We start from the raw sequence: 21,462 nt of genomic DNA on the forward strand, positions 1-21,462 counted from the left end.
TAGTTACACGTATTGTTGAAAAGTTTTGATTAGTAGTGTCTGTTTTCGTGTATTTTCTGAGGTCACTAAGAATGAAATAGACAGTTCTAAAATCAAGTGGATTCGGACAATAATAGCATTATTGAAGTATAGGCGTTTGTAGAATGTCTTGGCAACTATGACAACTATAGGATATTTATTATAAAAATAGGAACTTAAATTTTGATTATGTCATTGCATGTATTGACATAATTAATTTATATAGATAAATAGGTACAGTCATTTTGAATTACACTTGAATCGATCCAAATAATGTTTTATCAAGTGTTAATGATAATAAATCCATTAATTTCTGAAAAACCTTTGTTCTCAAGAGATAAAACCCGTTATTTGGAAGATAACGTATATTTGTACTTTTTGATATGCATTATTCCACCTTGAAAATAAATTTATAATAAAATAAAGGTAATATGCAAATAGAGGCTTAACATTTATTAAGATTAAACATTTAAAGTATGATTTACTGACCAATAATATCAGAAATTCAGAGTCATATGTCTTGATATTAAAAATTAAAATAGCAAATGTTTACACTATTTACATATTTAGTTTAACAATAATTTGTTCACGTATTATCTTTTAAAACTATATAAGTATTATTTCAATAATATATATAATAAATTAGTATTACACATTAAGACTATTACATCAAAACATTTTTAACAGATAGGAAAAGTAGAACCTGAAAAACAACCGTCGTTTGTCGGGAAAATTGAACTAGGACCGTAGCGTAGCTATATTTAAGATGGGATTAAAATTAAAATTACTATAACTACGAATAACAGGTTAAGAGTGTCATATTTATTTCCAAACTATTATTGATGAAAATTGCATGAAACACGAAATTATTAAGGTGTGGTAAATAATTATAAGTACACAAAATATTATATATAGGTACTATACAGAAATAGATATGTTCAATTTACTTATTTTAATTTTCACTCAACATTGTGAAGAATGTGTACGATTTTTTTTTAACGTCATCGTATAGAAATATTTGTTTTGAAAACATGAAATGTTTTTTTTAATGTACTTTTTAATGATAAAAGTCTAAAAAATTAAATAGCATTTTTAACTGTATTTAATGTTAAACTATTATTATGCGTTTTATGACCCATCCTTATTCGTATTTGAAATAATTAAATCACTTTATAGTATAAACATTACTGTTAGTGGATCTTAATCAAAAAGATGGCTGGTCTGGGTCACTGGTTATATAATAGTAATAATAAATACAATGTGTATTGAAATAAAAAATAATATTTTAATAAACTATACCTACTTGATTAATTAAATAAATTAAATAAAACCATGACTTTTAATAAGTCATTAATTTTTAAATAGTTGTATATTCAATTCATATTTGTATTTTGATTATGATAATTAAATAAAATAAATAGTCAAAACAGTATAAATTAATACAATATAGTGCATCTTGATATGTAATAAAAACAGTTTTTTTTTTTTTATAAAATAAAAAATGGTTTTAGTTGAATGTAATAAACATGATATAAATACATTATACAATACCTTAAAGTATTCCAAAACGTTTATTTTAAAATTTTATTTAAAAAAATATGTTTATTATAATACCTATGTCCTACTAACTAGTGAAGAATGTAAAATGTATTATATCTACACATAAGACAAAAACACAGTGTAAATCATTTTTGTATAAAATAAAAAACTATATTGAGCATTCAGAATCAACTGAAAATGATGAATGATAATATGAGAAGTACAAAGTAAACTACGTGATAAAGTTATTATTATAATTACGTCTGAGAAAAACGGGATATACGATACACGCCACACCTTGCAGAAAGAATAGTTCCACGAAAGTGAGGACAATCTTAATAAGATGTGAAAACGTCGCAATCGGATTTTATGTCACATAGGTAGCGAAGAAGAAAAAAATATGATTAATATAATGTAAAATAACAAATATTATTTACGAGTTGAGATAGATATATCATAACTAATATAACTTATAAGTGTTAGTAATTTCTTATTATTAATATTACTTACATTAACTATAGAATTAGATTGGTAATAGACAATTTTCTACGGCGATATTTTTAAATATACAATTTGCTTTAAAATTGAAATTGTATAAGATTCTGTTAAATTATAATATTTGTTTTATAATGAACAAAACTTTAATGAATGTTGCCCCTAAGTTTATGAAAATGTATGATACATAAAACTTGATTATAACAAATATACATATTATTGATAATAATTATTAATTTATCTAACATTGCAGTAGCGGTCACTAATACACTAATTGCGCGTACGTTTTATTATAGCCCTTTTTTAATTTTTTTGTGCTGCATCAGACCATCTCAGTAAGTTTACAAAACACTAAGTCTACATATTAACCTAGTTATGGTTGGTTTTGAATTCACATATAACATATTTTTGATCCTAAACCCATTATAGATCTACTTAACGGGGACCGGAAGACTTGGAGAGGTTTATAAGAGAACATGATTAGCTTTTCATAATATTACGTTATTGGAATGTATTAGTCATTAATTTATCCGATTAACTATGTGCTTACTTTATTGATGTTTTTAATTATGTATTACTAAGGATTTCAAATAATTTAAACATGTTGGTTCTTTGCATTAATCTCATATATAAGAATAGTTAGATTTTTAAATAAAACTAAACACATTTTAAATTTAAAATATCTATAAATAATTATTCAAAAAGAGTCAAAATATTTTGATTATTGTATCAAGTATAAAAAATGATCATTAAAAACTTTCTAAAAATTTTAATTATTTAACTATTTAAGATTATTTGCTTTTTAATTGTAACAAAATATCAAAAATCGTTTAAAGATGAAAATGCAATGTCGTAAAAATTTGAATTTCAAACGCTTCTAAAAATTACTGGTAGAATTTTTTTTATTATTTGTAGAAAACTTATAAAGAATTTTTTATTTAATATTCAAAACTTAAATATGAAATGAAAATGTTTTTTCAAAATAATTCAAACATTTTTGAGATTTTATGAATTTTGTTTAAGTTTTGAATGTAAATGCTTATTCTTCTATGAGTTCTTATCCGTTCCGGGTGTTGGATATCATATTGGCTATACTATGCTATACTATTTAAAAGCTTATAAAAAAATAATATGCCTATAAATTATTTTGGTTATTTTTTAATTGGTAAATGAATATCTTATAGAAATCCTTGTATTCAATTTTCAAGTATTTTTTAAATCATGTGGAAAAAAAATGGTCATATATACATTTGGTAAAATTTTTAATAGATATCTATAGTTATTATTATTATTATTATTATTATTATTTTTTTTTTTTTTTGAGTTACACTAAAATAACAAAATCAATTTTTCCAAAAACTGGATTTACTTAAAAATTTCCGTTTTTCTTTAATTATTTTCCACGGTTTTATTTAAAAATACTGGGAATTTTTAATTTTAAGTTCGTCAAAGCACAAAAAAGATCCAATTGTGTAATCAAAGCTACTACCAAAGTTGAAAATAGAATTTTTGTTTTGATTACTTATCGTATACATCGTATGTACATTTAGACAAAGGTTAGGTTCGTTCAGAATCTAAAAGCATCAAATATATTGTTTTATATTTTATAATAATACATATATATAATATATATCCCAGATAGCAATTTTATAACATTGATATTTCAATAATATTAAATCTAGATTACATTTCAAATATTATCATTTTAACCTTCATATTATGTTTTATAGAGTTTAAAATAGTTATATTATTTTTTAAACATTTTCTTAATGTTACGATTTTGTTTTTTTTATAATATTCAATTTTTACTATGTCATAAAATAATAAAATAAAATAAAATAATATTTAGTTATTAACGTAAAGTAACATTATTTTGAGAATATTTTTTTTATATATTTCCATTTGGTTAAATTTATATTATTTTAATTGAAATTTTCCGAAAACATTTACATAATGTTAAATTTAAAATATAAATTAATATTGAATATAATACATAATACATACTATAATATTATAATATTAATAATAATATAGTTTTATGATAAAAATAATTTTTAATCATAAGTACTGTGACTTGAAACGCTTGATTTTGTTGACTAATTACCCAGCTTCTAAAATATCCAAATTTTCGTACTACACACATAGCCCCGAATCGGCTAAATATCTAAATAAAAAAATCAATGCTCTAAAAACTAGAGCCAATACTTGACGATTTATTTAATCAAAAAACGTATAATGTAAAATAAATAGCAATATATTATTTTATAACTGTGAATAAAATAAAATTGTTATTAATTTATATAAAAAAAAAAATTATTCAAGTTACTCTAATATATTATTATTTATATTAACATATTGTAATAATGTATTATATATTATATTATAATTTATAACCTATAGATTTATTTATATAAATAAAGAGATGACTTTAAATAGTGCTGTAATATTTTGCCAAAATAAATATTGTTTAAAGCACATTTTTAAATTTTATACTACACACAATTTTAGGGGCTACTAATAATTAATAAGTAATAAATAATAATTGTATTTTTGTAAAAAGGCATACCGCTGGCGATAAAAAAAATATGCTGTATTGCCTGTATTATTTTAAATAATCTTTGTTTATTGGCATAATCACAACAAATTAACACATTTGGGATATTAATATAAATAATAAATAATTATAAATAATTATCGTTCGTTAATAGCTACATTACTATAAATACATTAGTTGTTTAAACTTTAAACATTGATATTATATTGTAGTAATAAAATATATAGTAAGTGGGAAATAGGAATACGAAACGGAAAGCAAGTCGGGTGAATATGTGTGGTATAGAATATATATTATATTATATATGAGCAACAAATTTATAATTATCATAAATAATATATTTTTCTACCGAAGACGAACAACAACTTATTGTATGTGGCTTGGTGTGGCGCGTTGTCTGCTACTAGTCGCGGAATGCGACTGAGAGTAAGTAACGGCCATAGCTACTAGTTCCCGGATGGGTGACCACTCGGGATCATAGTGGTTAAAAACCTTGCCACACATACACGTGTTTGCTATCAACCGTAACAATCGTAAAAATACAACCTACCGTACCAACCTTACCCCTTACTATAATTCATAACCCCTACAAACAGCTAATGGCCCTAGTTTCCGGGCTTAAGTTCAATAAAAAAAAAAAAAAACTTTTTGTAATTGTCCGTCCTCCTATCGTACAAAATGTCATCGTAAATAGATATCTTAAAATACATATATATTATAAGCTATAATATAGATTATATTATAATACAATATAAGCTATAATACGTTTTTGGAAAATCCATGATTTCCAATGATTGCAGAATGCTTCACTGTTGTTTTTATTTTTGTGGCGTGTTTATTGAAATCCGCGATTTTTAATAGATATTTTTGTAATCATGTTTGAGACGTCTACAATGTACGAGTTGTGTTATGGTTAACGGAAAGTAGCAGGGTAGGATAATATCTAATAGCTGGTTAGCAATTTTGGGAATTCTTCGTGATTCTCTTTTTCGTTTCATTTGAAATTTTGATGTCATTTCTCGTTCTCATCGTTCCATAGTAGTGTGGTACATTCGTATGGTGGCGAAAAGTTGCACATAAAATCATTCGTTTATCATAAATATTTATTTCTTAATATTTGCATATTAAACATTTATAACCACTTGATCTATCTAATATATATATATATATATTTAAATCTTAGATACTTATTTTATTTTAAAGCCCACATAAGTATTTTCAAATAACCTAGTGTCTATTGAAATAAAAGCTCGAACACCGTACTAAATTTCATTGACTATTGTTTCCTTTCTGATTTATTTCACTCTTCATTGAATGCATGCAAGTCGTAAATGCAATCTCTAAACAAAGATAAATAGAGTTTGTAAGTACTTTTGAGTGACTTTATCAAGATTAATAATTATTTGCAAAATATACCACCGCAGAAAGATTATGACTGGCAAACAAAACCTAAGGATTAAGTTTACGTAATCGTAATACTCAGATAATATAGTCTTACAAAAGATTTAAGCAAACAAAAAGATAGCGAAAATATGAATTTACAACATTTATTTACAAAAAATTATTTTTTTTTATTATTATACTAAACCTATTTTTGTTCTATTATTTTGTGTACTTGCTATGTGCGTCATACTAAAATACTAAATTATATTTAAACTTACTATCAAAGATTATATTTGTTATAGAACTAAATCAGATTGAAATAATTAAATTGTATAGTTTTTAAATTGGTTTAAACAAATAATATAGAATAGACATTAGTTCTAGTTAAAAATCAGCGTTTTTGACCAAATAAATTATGTAGTTCTCTAATTATGTACGAAACTTGTAAGCTAATAACTTTAGTAGTTGAAGCTGTATCATGAAGAAAAATAAATTATGTAGAAAGAGATTACCTGCAAACTGTAGAGTTGGTTATTTTGAATTGCTCACATTGAAATGTTGAATTTATACGTGGATAATAAAGTAAGAACATTTTGAATTTGTAACATAATAGAAAAATAGGATTGCTAGGGGATTTAAGACTTTTAAAATTCCAAAACTTACTCGAAATTTAGTTCTTCCCACCAAAAAAATTGGCGTGCTTATGCCTTATTGAAATTTTAGCACCTTTCAATATTTACTTTGGTTAACCGTGTTTATGATCTGCAAAACACTTGATCTCTATAATTTCCAAATCAAATTGAAAAACACAATAAATCATAAATTTTATTGTAATTGTATGTTAAGAATATTCATACAACATATTTCTTATTCACAAATAATCATAGCTATTATAGATATAAACTGAACATCATTTGTATTTTAGTAAAATACATTTTAAAATATTAATTTCAGATTAATAATATGGTATGAATCAATAGATGCTAATATTATAACTATTTCTATATTTTGGAATAATAAAAACTATTGTCAACATTTATTTAAATATGTTTATTCGAAACAATAAGATTAAGTTCAAACTTAAAAACCGTTAATACATTTATTTATTTAATTTTTTTAGTGATTTAATGACAACCATAAGTCATACATTTTATTAACAGCGTTTTGAATGAACCTGTCAAATTGATAGGTACCTATTAATGTATTATTATTTTTCACTTTTTAAAATTCGTTTTATTTTTTGCACAAGGAAGAATATAATTAGATTTTTAAAAGCGAGGTCTAACGCAGTTCACGTTTCTAACTAGCTTAATTAAATATTAAGTAGTAAGCTTCGTCTTACGAAATAAATAGAAGGTAATCTTCGTTCCCTGTCATTTCGACAGTCTACAATTGAAACACATAAATTCCTTACATTTTATTGTAAAATGATAATTTGGTTAATTTTATGAATATCACAGTCGTTATCAACGGCGTAATATTATTTACCTACTGTAAAATACATTTTTATATACTGCTTTACTGCAGATGTTACAGCGAAAGGTATAAATACGTACCATAAAGTATTTGAAATCCCTTTAGGTCGTTCCATATTAAAATAGAGAACAAGAAGTTTATTGGACATCAATCTGTTAACGTTCATGCGTTATTCATATATTTTAATTTAAAAACATATCTTATTGCTCCTGAAGGAAATTCTGATTTCAATTATTTAACATTGCTTACTGAGAATTTATATTAAATATTTGGATATAAAGAAAGTATTGCTTATATTTTCGTTAATGCGACTAAATATCTATATGACCTTTAAATATTGTATTTAAACAATTTAGAAAAAAAAAAAAGTGTAAAATGAAATTAACAATAAACGTAAACATTTAGACTAAATTAGATTTCAGTTCCAATTAACGTTTGGGATTACATACAATTTTTGTAGCACTAAAAAATATGATTAAATAGAAAAAAAAATAAAACCGTTATTTATAATTTTTTGAAACCCTTCACCTCTAGTATGTAGATATAATGTATACAATTTTTAAGATTATCAGACAATGGTCGTAAATAGCCATGTGATACTAAAAATGCAGATGCGCGTTTGAAAATTTCAATAACATCGTATTTTTGTGATGTATTTATTTATTTAGTATTTTAATATTTTTAGGATTAAAACGTAACATCGCTATCTATTTCATTTCGCAAAAATATAGTAATACATCAAAATATTTTTCAAAGATTATACCTACAGAAAGTTCGAAACCAACTTGTCTATTGAATCAAATTTGTCTATTTCAAAACAGTTCTATACTGAGATCTTCAACTAATAGTTGTGTATAAAAATATGCGGGTAGTGGGTATAATATCAAATATATATTATAGGATAAGTTGGAAATAGGGTACTTTATATAATTTCATGGTTAAAGTCACAAATAGTCTATCTATATTATATGCATATTGCATAAAATGACCAAATAAAGGTGGAAAAAGTAAATAAAATATTAAAATAAGTAAAACTTATATATTTATACATATTTTGCTAATGAAAAAAATATTTAAATTTCTTTCCGCGTTAATTTCGCTAAAATGATTATTGTTAATATAATTATTACAAAGCTGAAAGGATAAAAATGAATTTGCACTTTATCGGTAATCTTTGTCATTATGTAACATCTAGAATGAAATTTACAAATTACTGCAAGAACTTAAATATTTTATTAAAGTACAATATATTAATACCTGATGATTTTTTTTTATTAAAAAAGATTTAAATATTATAATGTGAAGTGTCAATAATAAATAGTAGTTTTAAATTTGAAATAAACGGTTATGAAATTATTTTAAAATTTAATTAAGTATTACGCTCTGGTTAATGGTACCTATATTGAACACTTTATTTACGTTTGTACGCCTAACATTTTTAAATTATATCTATTTTTATTAACTGTACTTTTTTATTTTATTATAATATTATAGTATGTACATAATAATATACTTATAGTACAGATATTTTTAAGTTGAGTAATTATTATTAATATTATTTTTTATTTTTTTATTTACTACTAATTTCGAGTGATAATTATAAACAATCATGTATGTATATTTTTTCTTTAGAAATTTTATCGGTCCCCAATTTTAAACTGAATGCAGAATTATTCCTTGATCTCCTGTATATAACTTTATTAGTTTTCTAAAAATTAAATTATTTTATTGAGAAAAAAAAAACTTAAAATACTTTTGATAAATAAGGTTTAAATAATTGTAAATATTTTAATATCTACTGAAATTAACATAGTATAGAATAATAATAATAAAAAAAAAATATTCAAGATTTAAAATACATCCAATATTAGTAATATTAAAATATTTATTATTTAATTATTACAACTCATAGTATTAATAGTTAGTAGGCTCTACTTTATTATATACATATTACGATTTATACATGATAATTTTCACGTGATTAATATACACATCAATATTATAGTGAAGGTTATTTTGATTTTATGCATTTATTGAGTCAAGTAAACAATTTTATAAAAAAAAATTATACATGGATTGAAAAAAAAACCTTAAATGAACAAAAGAAATTATCAAAAATAGATTGAACTTTATTATAACTGATTTATAGAATATTTAATTTCCATACCTACTAAAAGTAATTTTTATTTTATTGTAAAATTAAATAATAACATTAGTTATAGTTAGAACTGTTCAAAACTTTTGTAGGTATCCGTGGTACTTTTGAATAACTTTTTTTTCAAATTTAGTGGAACTTACTGTAAACACTTTAAAAAAATCTATTCAGTCTAAAATGAAATCAAGTCTTGTTCATTAATATAAAGTGTAACTGCTATGTTATTTATTTTTTTCACGTTAAAAAAAGCTGAAAAAAATATAAATATTCTATACATAAGTGGGTATATATTTGGCAAAAATATTAATCCATATTTTATTTACTGTGATTGTTGATAATATAAGTTTTTTATAGAATCGCTTCTGTTGTGTGTTTGTGCTCAAGATCAATTGCCTTTGGGAGTTTAATCCAACTTATTGCCTTAATATGAAAAAACCTTTGTATCACATATTTTGAACATGGAAAGTTATTCCACTATTTTCTTTTTCAGTTTAAAAATCACAAGGTTCAACGTACAATGATTTTCAAAGTAGTTAAGTTACCGCCTACCGGTTAAAAATAGGTAAGTAAATTTTTACCTAAGAAGTTTATTATTTTAAATCATAATAAAAAATTATAATATAATATATATTAATTAAATTAAAATACTTTTTGGTATATATATATATATAAAAAAAAAAAAAATGTTACTTATAAAAAAATATATTATATTATATGATGACAGAAAAATTATTAATGTCAATCTATTTCAAAAAGGTAATTATATTTATATACACTTTTCAAGTAGTTTAAAGTAAAATTTTGGCAAGTAAATCGAAGAAATTGTCCAACAAAAAATATGTTGACAGTTAAATATTTGGCTAATATAGGTAAAAAAAAAAAAAAAAATAAAAAATAAAAAAAATAGTTAGACTGGCATAAAGACAATTTAATTTATAATAATGTAAATGTTTATGTGTGAAAATGCTTAAATGTTCATTAAATATATTAAATTTATTTGTCATATTCTCTTAGCAAATGATTTTATTATTTAAGAACAATATTATAATTGTAGAGATAGATTTATCAAGAATTATATTTTAGGTTCTATATTACAATAGGCGTGTGAAATGTATACATTTAAATTCAAAATTCACATATATTATTTGTAAGTTATTGAAGTATGAATGAAATCGCATTTTCGACTTAAACAATTATTTATTTATGTCATAATGAAAAACGAAACCCAATTTATTTGTAAATTGGGATTATTGGTAATGCACAATATTTACTTCAATGTCGAAATTTAATTATGTTTTTATTATTTTTATTTAGTGTTATTTCTTGAAAAATAATTGAATTATCTGATTAAATATAACTTACATTAAAAAAAAAAAAAAATAATAAGTGTAAGTTTTAGACCAATCTTATTGATTAGGTTGTTTTTTTTTGGGTTCTGTATTTTAAAAATTTAGATGTTTAAATGAAAAATTTTTTATGATACATTAGATTATTCATATATACCTATGCTATGATATTATATGATGACTATGATATATATAGTTACTTAAGAAATCACTAAGTTTGAAAACAAATATGGGATAAGACTAAGTCGATAAAACAACTCAAAAGACATCGCATACCAATCAAATATATACTACCCCATATAAGATTGATAAATTATTAGACATTACAATAAGAATATATGAGTAATATAAATGGAAATCTAACTTCACACGTGTGTATATAGTATGTATGTTTATATTAATTATTTGATTTATATTATGAATAAAATAATCGTGTGTGGTCTAAATAAAAACCAATTGGTCGATTCAACATAAAAAATAGTCATAAAAAAATAATTATTAATTTAATTTAAATTAATTTTCCATTTCAGTTTAAATTTCATCAGAATAATTTACATATTATCTCTATTCTATCTATTTATATGTATTATTGATTATTATTATCACGTTCTTAGTTTAAAAAAAAAAAAAATACATAACTATTGAAAGGTGGTCAATATCACTCTAAATTTATAGAGAAGATATTTTTATTTACTGTTTAGAGTACTTTATGTCTGTGTACTTTTTTATTATTTAAATGTAAGCACGAGAAACGAGTATAGGTACAGTACACCTTCTGGTAATCCGTAAGATATTAGACCAGAGAAATGCCGGATTCACAAAACTCCGTTTAAACGGAGTATCACATATAAACGCATTTTTACTTATTGAAAAACCTTAATTTATTTTATTAAACATATAATTTATAAATGATTCATTCATAGTAATTTATTATTGATTTGAATTAATCTTTCGATAGGAAAGGTGTAAATGATGTTCTTAAGACTTTTTTTTTGTACTCGTTTAAGCAAATATATGTTAAAAATAAAATTAAAATACAGCCGGACGACTACAATATAGATACCAGTTAAACGAAAGTTTACTGTACCTATTATTGTTGGACACTTTGTACGGTCACATAGAAAAAATGAAAACCGTAGACCGTTTATACTATTGTACGTAAGTAGTATAATAACTATTTTAGTTATTTGAAATTGTCGATATACAACTTTAAGATGCAAATGCGAGTAATTCTCGGGTCGTTAAAGGGACAAAGGTGACGAGGCCTGTTGGGCGAGGGTGATCCGACGAAGCGGTTTTGATCTCGCTCCCTCCACCCTTCCCGCACCAAATTGTTGGGCATAGGCCGTAGGTGATAATATATCCGCGCGTATGCGGTGTACGGATTTTTTTTCAAACGATCTAAAATGGAATTCCCGAAAACCCGTCGCGTGTGCAGACGTGATCGTCCGACGTTTGGAAAATTTTTTCAAGGGCGTCGATCGCGATTGGGGTGGCAGTGTGTGTGTGTGGGGGGGAAGGTGTGCAAAACACCCGGTCGGGATCCGACTTCCGTCCATTTGGGCGCCGACGAAGAATCGCGTAAACGTCCACTCGCGGGTGGGTCTCGGGCACACGCGACGAACGGTCAAGAAGCACTTGTTGTCCGCCGCCGCCCACGACCGCGGCGGCGGCAGCGGCGGCGTGACAAGTTATCGCACACACGCGCGCACACACACACACACACACACACACACACACACACACACACACACACACACACGCGCGCGCGTTGGGCGGCGTGCGCGTTGGCCCGTCGGCGTATACTCCTCACAGAGCAGAGCGTCCCGTCGACTCCGCGTGCCAGTCGTCCCGCGGCCGCTAATACTACAGCCGGCGACCGACCGGAGCGATCGCGGGCGCCGTGTGTGCTTGTGCGTGTGTCCCGCCGTATATTATCCGTTTCGGTCCGTAAAATATAATAATAATAATAATAATAATGGTACAGCGTTTAGTGCACGCGACACGACAAACGACGATAATAATATTATAATATCGACATCGCTATTATTGTTATTATTGTTATTGTGATGATAATAATTGATCGGGCACACGACGCGATACCGTTAACACGTGAAAATTAATAATAATATCGTATTATTATTATTGCTGTCGTTAAAAAAATAAATTACATCGCCATCGTCACCGTTGTGTCGTCATGTCGGCGCCGGACAACCTCGTCGGACAGGCAAACGAAGACGATACCTCCGTCGACCGGTAACCGCCGTCGCCACCACAGCCACTGGTCGCCACTTACCCGCGCGTCGTCCGCGGCGACGGCGTAACCGCGACGCCGCTGCATCGTACCATGACTGAGCGCCGACGACCACCAGCAATAGGTAAGTACTTCGGCCGACGAACGACACACGTCTTGCAGACGCATAAACGACCTACTCCCACCCCTACCTCGCACTCGGCCCCTTCCAAAAATGGTTCGCGGCTCTCGCGTGTACTCTACGGTGTACTATCTGCACCACGACGTGTTGACACGCGTTGAATAGGCGATAGATGACGTTGGTTTTCTTCATTTTTTTTTTTTTTTTTTTTTTTTTACGTATCTTTTTTCTCACGACATACTCTCCTAATTTTAATCGACTTTTAATGAAATCGTGGGGGGTGGGTGATACTACCATTTTCAGACATACGCTTTAGCGTGGATACTCCACTTTTTTTTTTTAATTAGGACTGGAATGACTGGATGGTATTTTTTTTTTGCCAAAACTCGATATATATATATATATTTTTATAGCACAAAACGAGTTTCATTAAGTTTTACCGCGTATGTTAATTATCTATGGACGGACGTTTTTCTTTGCTGTCAGAGCAGCTATACTATTTATTTTCTGAGAGAAAACGAGTCAAACATTGCTTATAGCATTATCGTGGTATTAAGGATCGTTAGGGAACTAATTTCATTAGATTTTAATTTTGCAATAGTGGAAGAATAATTAAGTTTTAATAAATGGAATCATTCATCATTATTAAATCTGATTTAAATGTTTATACATTATTAGGATAATCAATGAGTAGCCCCGTAAAACGATTAAATAAAATAATATTTGAAATTGGATCAATGAATGTTGTTGGTTTAAATTCAAAAAAAATAGTGTCTCTTTAATCGTTAATTTATAATATACTTCGAAAACTATTTGAACACTAATTTATTTGGATGAAGTTCAAAAATAAATAATTTCCCTTATCGGCCTTATCCTTAGTACAAATATGAGTGGGCATTAACTGATGCTGCATAAAACAGTTATGGGATAAAATGATTGTAGATATTAGATATATTAATATATCACATAATAAGTACCGGATACTGATTGCCGATAGTATAGATACCGTCTTGGAGGTTTTTGTTTTTGAAATTAAATACTGCTATAATTTTTAAATTTTATATATAGTTTGCTTATATAATGACATAATGTGTGTTGCTGTTCAATTCATTTCCTTAGATTTTTAATTTTGTCTAAGATTGTTATTATTCTATCGGGGCCAAAAATGTAACTGAAGGTCTACATACGAGTACAATTGCCACGTTGTTCTAACGTAGAACGCCAAGTCGTATGAGCGGGAAGTGTTTGGGGAGATTTTCATAAAAAAAAGAAATGTACATTTATTTTTCTCGTTAAACCTTTAAAAGTGGTTATAATTTTTTATATTTGGCAACGAAAAAATTCCAGATACTACATAAAAATAAAATAATAAATATTGCCCAATACTGTAGATCCGTCATTACATTCATTATTTCATCTTCCACGTTTATTTAATTCATTGCATAATATATCACAAAATAAATTATTATGATTACCTTACACATGTTTATTTTAAAAATAATACTCAAAAATCTCTTCTTATACTAAGGTTTTTGTACTGTCATTTATGACTCTTGCCCATTTCACCCTGCACAATATAATCATAGTTTGTAGATACTAATAATGTTCCATCCACCCGCAAAATGAGAAATTTATGTCGAAAAGCAATTAAAACGAATTACGACACCACGAGCTACCAGCGATAATTATTTTTCTCGTTCATATACATATAGGATGTTGTTAGCCGTGTTCTCATGTTTTTAGTATGTTAACTTTATGGAAAGGGTAGTAGCCCACACCTTATAAAAGATTATACATATTATATCATGCTTACTGCACATTTATCATTTGACTGTAATTATGAAATACTTGAAATTTATGAGTAAAAAATTGGTTAAACAATACAAAAATAATAATATTTTTTTTTATTTTTAGACTTGAAAGTTATATTTATAGTAGAATATTTTTTATACGGATTGCAAATAATTTTTAAAAGTGACTGTTCTGCTACAAGTTTTTCAAGCAAATTTATGAGTTATATTTTAACTTTCATTGTTAAAAATTTTTCTTTTTCATGCATATAAACTATATGAGTGTTTAAAGTGTTGATCAACAGAGTATAGCGTCCCAAGAAATATATTTATCAAAATTATAATCAAATAACTAGGTACAATTAGTCTTCGTATCATAACTATATTACTTGAAAACAACAAAAATCACTATCTGTGAAAGCATTTCAGAGGTTACTAGTTAACCTAGCTGAATGTGTAGCAAAACCTAACAAAAACCTTTAAAAATCACATACTACACAAGTGTATAAAGCACAATATGCTATATTATTATTATGATTATAGTTGACCTTTTATGAATCAAACCTCTTTATAAATTACCAACTTACTTACTAAAATATATAGTACTTATATAAAATAACTAATAAATACAAATTTAATATCCTTTTAGTATTTTTAGAGTTTCAGAAAATAATTAATGAGAAATATTATTTTTTAAATTACTCGTAATTCACTGAAAATTCAATAGGATTTAAGTCTTTTATTATCTAAGTTAAAATTAAAAATATCTATTACTTTTTATTGATACATCATTCAATATAAGACAGCAATTTTATGACAGTATTTTCAGAATTTTTTTTTTATTTCTGAAAAATTTGCAAATAAAAATATAAAAATGTTTGTCCTAAAAAATAAATTATTGTTTCGAAAAATTTTAGAATACGTAAATTTTTTAAAAATTATAGAAAAAAATAACTTAAACATTTACATAATATGTATATTGTATAATGTTAAAAATAATTAGTTTATTCAATACAAATACATTGTATACATCTGAAATATAATAAGCCGTATTGAAAATTTATACACATCAAAATATTTAAAAATAGGTCTCACGTACTTATATTTTTTTGTTAAAATTATGTTATGTTAATATGTCAATAATAATTAATTAGTATAGTGTTAGATGAAACTATGAAAACCTAATTTTATAGTATGGTAAAATTAATAATAAAAGCATATTGATATTTGTTTGGTATTTACAAATTATTATTTTTAATTTTTAAATGTCATACAAAATATAATCGTTATAATTTTAAAGCAAATCTTAAAGTTCTATGAATGTATTAGTTTTACTATAATGTTTGATTTTTCATATTTAAATATTTTAACTTTTGAGTCTTAAGTCATTTCTTATTGTAAAAAAAAAAAAAAATACTTTAAATGGTTTTTTGTAGAAAAATGTGTATAGTTAGTAGCTTGAGGTCAAAAGTAGAATTTTCCCGGTACTTTAAAGGTAATCAAGAAAAACAAAAATAAAATTACGAAAAACAAGAATATTTACACAAATCCATTTTTTTTTTTTAATTTTATTTTAAAAACAAATAACCGTAAACTTGACATTATCACAAAATAACTATATTAATGTTTCAAAAATATGATACAATTTTATCTTTTTTTTTTAACCCCGAGCTGTTTATAGAAATTTGAAATTCACTACTTTTTTTTAGGTTTAATTCAATTCATATATTATGATAACATTTTTTTCACATCAAAAATTACTGGAACAGTTATACAATGTTTTTCACTAGCTTTAATACAGTAATAAAAAAATGTTAGTATTACTTTCATATAATTTTTTTATAAGCGTTTAAATTTGAAATTTTGACGAAATTTGTCAAAACTCCGAAATTAGCTTGCCATTTATTTTTGTAGTTGAAAATACGTTAAAATTTTTAATTTTTATTCCTAGGATTTGTAAATGTAATACAAGTTTTTTTCATATTTTTTTACACAAGAATTAAAAAAAAAAAAGGTTTAGCGTAAAGTTATTTTAATTCTTTGTAAGGATTTGCCATTTGAATGTTGATGAAATTTATTAAAATTGAAAACTATGTATAGAGATATAAGCTGACATACTGTCATCGCTCAGAATCTTTTTCATTGTATACTCGTTTATTGATTTATAATTAAATTCAAACTAAACATATCCATTACAGTAACCTATTCGATGTCGATGTATACTCGATAAGACGACACCTCTAGCTATATTTCATTGTAATTTTATTGTAATTACATTTTAACATTTTTTTTTTTTTCAATTTTAGAAATATAAAAATCAATTTTTATTCATTACGCTTATAATATATTAATGAAAAACGAGTTTCTTTTTAGTTTTTACTAATATAATAGCTAGGTATATATTCATAATACAATGCATAATTTATTCAATAATATAATCGGTCACAAATGTATTGATTAAAATTATAAATTAATATTTGAATTTCGTCCGGATTTGAGTTTTAATTTATTTAGAATCATTCGACTAAATAGAATTGGAGAGATTGATATTTTGAGTTTAATGGAAGTTGAGTAGTACACTTAGTACTCATACAAAATGTGTCTTATACTTTTCATGTTTTATTGGTTACTTGAACCGTAATATTTATCTATTTTAATTGAATTTAAAAATAAGATCATACATATTATTATAATAAATTATATTTTGATATAAATTAAAACCTATACACAATTATTTTCAATACCATTAAAGCCTTTGTTTAGTTACTTTTTAAAATAAAATATAATGTAGTTTAAATAGTAAGTTATAAAATATTTATAGTTATTTAAGGTAATTTATTTTTCAATGAAAACGCGTTAGTTTTTTTATTTAAAAATATAGGCTAAAATTTTTTGATGTTTATAAAAAAACTACCACGTGCATAGCTGGGATATTGCCAAATCATTGTGTTCAAATAAGTTAAATAACCTAGTTTTTTATTTAGTAAAATTATAGATAAGTAAAAACAAAACAGAAGTCTAAGATGATTTATAAAATTCAATTTTTATATGATGATTGACTTTTCAGTTAAATTAGTAAAACTTTACTGTATAAAATTTAATGAAAGATGATAATCAATATAGGTATTTATTTGTTTTTATTAAGTTATGTATGAATGTATGATATCTTATTGATATTATTATAAAAACATGATTTTCATAAATTGTCTTCTCCAGTACTTGTCTATATATTTGGAAATGTGGTTTGTAAAATCTGCATTTATATATTTTTGCATTAAGTATTCATAGTAGGTATAATGTAAATAAATATAATTAAAACATATTACTTGTATTTATTTTTTAACGATAGAATTAAGAAAGAAACGTATGTTCTATGGTATGAGTGTTTAATTTTAAAGCTGATTTTTGTACAGCAGACTAAAATAATTAATTTAAAATAATAATAGATTCACTTTTTCAAAATCATTTTTTATAATTATTATATACTAAGAATTTCTGAAACGTCAAAAATTCTACTTTTAAATACAATATTTCATTCAAATTTTCACACTAAATACGTAAAATAAATGAGATTATTATTTGGTGTCTGAGTCTATAGGTTAAGAATTATTAAGCCTGTAAAATTAATATTTCATTGATTATTTAAAAAAACTATGACATTTGTTATTTGTGTGTTTTAATTTTATGTAATTTATTTTTATTTATCTTTGATGAGTACAAATGCACAGCACCAAATCCTAACTGGAAAGGTTTTATTATTCTAAATAATTAACTGGCCATAATGTCTTTTTTTAGTGGTCAAACAATAAATTATTGAAATTTTCTCAAAAATATCAGTAGGTATCTTAGTATTTTATAAGAATTAACGAACTTTGAATAAAGAAAATTTTAAATAGTTTTTATAAATAAAATTGTAAAGTTATATTTTTTTCTATTCGATTTACATAGACAGACTGGTTTATAATATTATAATGAACTTTTCATAGAATAGTCATAAGTCAAGTTTGTTTTATTGATTTTTACATATTAAGAATTAAAATTTTTACTTAAGAAAAGTATAGTATGATATCAGTTGATACTTATCAGTATTATTAAATTAATTGGATAATAAAACTATTTTATTTTTACTTTTCTCTCAAAAACATTATTGCATGTAAATATTCTGTACTTTCTGCTTATTTTTGGAATATTGTGACTGAGTTTTATAACCAATGTAGGTACCTATAAATGGTAGATAATGATGTGCATACTGCTGAGTGCTGAATTTGTATTGGTTTACATTATATGCATGCTAGTAATTATTTAAGTGGGTCTGTATTATTATATTGATTTCATTATAATTTTTATATCAACATAATCGGATTTGTAACTCACAACGTTGGAATTTAGTACCACGCTACATAGCTTTGCATAACATAGGTTACACGAAAATGGCGAGTTCGATCGATGTAGTTAAAATTATTTAAAAATTTGTATAAAATATATAAGTATAGAGTCTACGTTTCATATTATATTAAAGACATATAATTATTATTTTCATTTACTTTTCACATATCTGCTTTTGAAGTATAACATTATATTATTAAGTGCCGATTAGATAGATACCATCCCTTGAACATCCAATTTAACAACAGACATCCTACAAAACAGCCTTTAGAATCGGTTAAAAATAAATTAAGTTCAGTTAGCTTAATTAAATTTATATTATATGATATATTGTCCTAAAACGCCAAGCCGAGTAGATTTTCTGCAGACTAAATATAAATAATTCATAACGTTGAAAAAATCTATCTATTTCTTAAAAATGTATTCACGTTGTTTACATGAAGTGTAAAAACAAATAAACGTCTGATAAAGTGGACAAAAATGAAACTCTTGTTGTGTACAAAATATTATACTCAGAATATGAATATTTTTCATGAAGTAGTTGTCAACTCGATAAGCAGAACGTTTTTACCAAATTATGACGACTACGTATCCTCGTAATTATTAGGACAATAAGGGCGCATATTAATATGATATAAATAAAAATTCTACTTTAGTTTCTATTTACTTTCTTGGTATACAATATTAAACCATACGAATATGTATTTATAATTTTATAATATAAATTTATTATAAATTATTTTTGGCATGAAAATTTAAGGATGTAATATAATATAATTAATAACGCATGCATGTAAGTACATTTACCTAAGAAAAACCAAAAATTATAAACTAATTGTTTTTAAAACGTGTATGAAAACATAAAGAATCTCGATAAATATAATCATAATATTAGATATTGTTATATTGCTTGATTATAATGCCATAAGGTAAGCTAGTGGTAATAATGATACAAATATCTTTTTTCTGTAATATTTGTGAGTATATTTTATAGTTTTGTATCACAATGTTCATAATTTATTTAAAATCTCTAGGTGAAAATACATTCCATGAAATTTAATAATAATATCATACGAAGAATATAACACAGTGGTTGTAAATTTAAAGTGATCATATGGTTTTTTTTACGTTTTTTATTACTAACCCATTACTTTTTTTTTTTTTTTACTATGTCAAATTACATTTTATAAAAAAAAGTGAAGTATGGTTGATAAATAATGATTTTTAGTATAAAGTATGGACAATTTTTTTTAGTTAATATTACAGGAATTTTATATTATCAGGCATATCTAGGTTATTGAAATAATTCTATAGCATTTGTTTTTATATGTATCAAAGTTGAAAAAATGACTAATAAGATTATTTTTGAGTAATTATTTTTATTACATTAAATTTAATAGTGTTTGATATTTTAAACGTAAAACATAATATGAAATTAAAATTAAGAGTATTTGGTATGTGATACTGGATCTAGTTGATACTTTGAGAGGTTAAAAACCTCTGTATTTTTCTTAATAATCATAGAAAACTAATATATTATATGAAAAAATCCAAAAATATTTACGAAATACTGATATTTAACAACATTGATTTTTTGGTATCTGTAATAATTCAAAAACAAAATTACTGCAGACACTTGAAATTTTAATTACACATTTATGTTTGCATTTTCTAGGCCAAATATTGTTATTCATTTTAAGTTTAAATTAAGATTAAACTGTATGATATTCATACGTAAAATAATGGTTTCTTCTTAAACTATTTTTTTTATTCTATTTTAATTTAAAAAATATTAACTGTAGAAACTTAAAACATTTCACTTTTATTGTAATTATTGTTTTTTTGTACACAATATTTTAAAAATGTTGAGACTAGTTTTAAACCATTTATAACCTAATTTCCGTAAAATAAATTTCAATATATTTTATTAATAATAATAATAATA

The 21,462-nt window shown here is 24.8% G+C and overlaps 1 protein-coding gene and 1 pseudogene across 1 annotated transcript in view; one reads left to right on the plus strand and one right to left on the minus strand.

The window, feature by feature from the left end:
- LOC112600304 (phytanoyl-CoA dioxygenase, peroxisomal-like) overlaps positions 1-21,462 on the minus strand; it is a 126,720-nt gene that overhangs the window by 12,053 nt on the left and 93,205 nt on the right. The window lies entirely within an intron of this gene.
- The window catches only part of LOC112600313, a 136,725-nt pseudogene continuing 128,093 nt past the window's right edge, over positions 12,831-21,462 (plus strand).

Source organism: Melanaphis sacchari, unplaced genomic scaffold, assembly GCF_002803265.2.
Source record: "Melanaphis sacchari strain LSU unplaced genomic scaffold, SCAv2.0 Contig0_pilon_pilon, whole genome shotgun sequence".
Lineage (NCBI taxonomy): Eukaryota > Metazoa > Arthropoda > Insecta > Hemiptera > Aphididae > Melanaphis > Melanaphis sacchari.